The sequence below is a fragment of the Bison bison genome, unplaced genomic scaffold, assembly GCF_000754665.1.
Source record: "Bison bison bison isolate TAMUID 2011002044 unplaced genomic scaffold, Bison_UMD1.0 scf7180017864201, whole genome shotgun sequence".
Classification (NCBI taxonomy): domain Eukaryota; kingdom Metazoa; phylum Chordata; class Mammalia; order Artiodactyla; family Bovidae; genus Bison; species Bison bison.
Genome location: NW_011494773.1, coordinates 1850116 through 1853333, shown reverse-complemented (window position 1 = coordinate 1853333; position 3218 = coordinate 1850116). Strand labels below are relative to the sequence as shown.

General features: G+C 44.7%; 1 protein-coding gene across 1 annotated transcript in view; it reads left to right on the top strand.

Moving 5' to 3' along the window:
* Positions 1-3218, top strand: part of VIPAS39 (VPS33B interacting protein, apical-basolateral polarity regulator, spe-39 homolog) — a 28164-nt gene that overhangs the window by 11045 nt on the left and 13901 nt on the right. The window lies entirely within an intron of this gene.

Sequence of the window (3218 nt, the reverse complement as noted above, 5' to 3'; positions counted from 1 at the left end):
AGTACGTCAAGGCTGTATATTGTCACCCTGTTTATTTAACTTATATGCAGAGTACATCATGAGAAACGCTGGGCTGGAAGAAACACAAGCTGGAATCAAGATTGCCAGGAGAAATATCAGTAACCTCAGGTATGCAGATGACACCACCCTTATGGCAGAAAGTGAAGAGGAACTAAAAAGCCTCTTAATGAAAGTGAAAGAGGAGAGTGAAAAAGTTGGCTTAAAGCTCAACATTCAGAAAACGAAGATCATGGCATCTGGTCCCATCACTTCATGGCAAATAGATGGGGAAACAGTGGAAACAGTGTCAGGCTTTATTTCTTTGGGCTCCAAAATCACTGCAGATGGTGACTGAAGCCAGGAAATTAAAAGACGCTTACTCCTTGGAAGGAAAGTTATGACCAACCTAGATAGCATATTCAAAAGCAGAGACATTACTTTGCCAACAAAGGTCCGTCTGGTCAAGGCTATGGTTTTTCCTGTGGTTATGTATGGATGTGAGAGTTGGACCGTGAGAAGGCTGAGCGCCGAAGAATTGATGCTTTTGAACTGTGGTGTTGGAGAAGACTCTTGAGAGTCCCTTGGACTGCAAGGAGATCCAACCAGTCCATTCTGAAGGAGATCAGCCCTGGGATTTCTTTGGAGGGAATGACACTAAAGCTGAAACTCCAGTACTTTGGCCACCTCATGCGAAGAGTTGACTCATTGGAAAAGACTGTGATTCTGAGAGGGATTGGGGGCAGGAGGAGAAGGGGATGACAGAGGATGAGATGGCTGGATGGCATCACCGACTCTATGGACATGAGTCTCAGTGAACTCTGGGAGTTGGTGATGGACAGGGAGGCCTGGCGTGCTGCGATTCATGGGGTCGCAAAGAGTTGGACACGACTGAGTGACTGAACTGAACTGAACTGATGCCATTACCAAGGCCTTGATTATTGTAGCTTTGTAGTTAATCTTGAAATCAAGTCACGTAAGTTCTTCAACCTTATTCTTCTCTTCCAAAATTATTTCAGCCATTCTAGATCCTGTGTATTTCCATATTAGCTTGTCAGTGTTACAAAAGAGCTCCTGGCATTTTGACTGAGATTGCATTGAATCTGTATTTCAATTTTGGAAGAATTGATACCATAATAACTATTGGGTGAAAATGGATCATAGTAGAATAAGTGCTAAAACTATAAAGCTGGAAGAAAATTTAGGTGAAAGCCTTTGTGATCTTGAGTTAGGCAAAGACTTACTAACCAAGCATACAAAAACCATCAGACCAAAAAGGAAAATGGACTTCACCAAAATTGAGAAGTTTTGTTCTTTGAAAACACTGTTAAAAACACGAAAAGACCATTGCTGGGAGGAAATATTTGTAAAATACATCTTATAAAGTGTTTTCTCCAGAATATGTATATAAAAAATGATGATGTATCTTCAGTAATAAGATAAGCAATCAAATTTAAAAACTGGCTCAAGTTTTCACCAGTTACATCACCAAAAGCTGTGTGAATGGCCAATAAGCACTTGAAAAGATGCTCAACGTTATCAGTTATCAGGAAAATGTGAATTAAAACTGAGATACCACTATACAGCCACTATAATGGCTAAGTTTAAAAGTACTGATCATACCAAGCGTTGCTAAGCTAAATCGTGTCAGTCGTGTCCGACTCTGTGCGACCCCATAGACGGCAGCCCACCAGGCTCCTCCATCCCTGGGATTCTCCAGGCAAGAACACTGCAATGGGTTGCCATTTCCTTCTCCAATGCATGAAAGTGAAAAGTGAAAGTGAAGTCGCTCAGTCGTGTCCGACTCTTAGCGACCAAGTGTTGGGAAGATGCAAAGCAACTGAAACTCTCATATGCTGCAAACAGGAAGGTGAAGTGGTAAAACCACTTTGCAAAAGAGTCTGACAGTTTCTTACAAAATCAAACACACGTGTAATTTAATCGCTAATAGACATTTACAATTCAGGAGAAATGAAAATTTGTTCATACAAAGACCTGTACATAGATGTTCATAGGAACTTTATTTATCATAACCTTTAAAGTGGGAATAACCTAAATATCTGCTAGTAAGATCCCTTGTCAGATGGACAAGGGGAATTTTTGTGGTAATGGAAATGTTCTGTATCTTGATTGTGGTAGTAGTTAACATGGGATTATTTACTTGTCAAAACTCACTGAACTGTACACTTAGATAGGGTAGATTTTATATGATATAAATTGTACCTCATTAAAAAGAGAACAAGTTGGGACTTCCCTGATGGTCCAGTGGTTCAGAATCCACCTGCCAGTGCAGGAGATATGGGTCTGATCCCTGGTCTGGGAAGATGCCACAGCTAAGCCCGTGTGCCACAACTACTGAGCCAGCACTCTGGAGCCCTCGCTCCGCCACTGCTGCAGCGCGAGCTCCAGGGCCTGTGCTCCCCAGCAGCAGCAGCCACTGCAGTGAGAGCCTGCACACCGTCACGAAGAGTAGCCCCCGCGCCACAACTCGAGAAAGCCTGCACGCAGCAACAAGGACCCCGCACGGGCAAAAATAAGGAAACAAGTTAATTAAAAAGAAAGAAAAGTTGGTCTCAGATAGCCAGTCCCCTGCTGTCCCCTCCAGTGGACCCCACACGCATCCCCCGTGGTGTGGCAAACGCTGCAGGGCCTCAGGAGTCCCTGTGCAGAGAGCCCTTCTTCCTGGGACACCGCGTGGCTGGAAAGGTGGCCGCCGCCTCGCCTGTCATGCACCGCATGTTCCTGGGGAAGCTCGTCCTAAACCATTTCTATAGGACCTGCTTCTGGGTCCAGCTTTCATATGTAGCAGAGCAGCTCCCTCACTGCGATCTACTGAAAGGTGGCGCTCAACACCAGGGTTTGAAAAAGCAACAACCAACCAAACAAGGAAAAACAAGTTTTTTAAAAAGGGAAAAAAAGAGGCAAAAGAGAACAAGTGATCTCCTTACCTGTTGACTTTGGCAAGCCTTCATCAGGACACTAGCATCTTCCAGGGTTGCCCAGAAAATCCCATGGATGGAGGAGCCTGGTGGGTTGCAGTCCATGGGGTCTCTGGGAGTGGACATGACTGAGCGACTTCACTTTCACTTTCCACTTTCATGCATTGGAGAAGGAAATGGCAACCCACTCCAGTGTTCTTGCCTGGAGAATCCCATGGACGGAGAAGCCTGGTGGGCTGCAGTCTATGGGGTCGCACAGAGTTGGACACGACTGAAGCAACT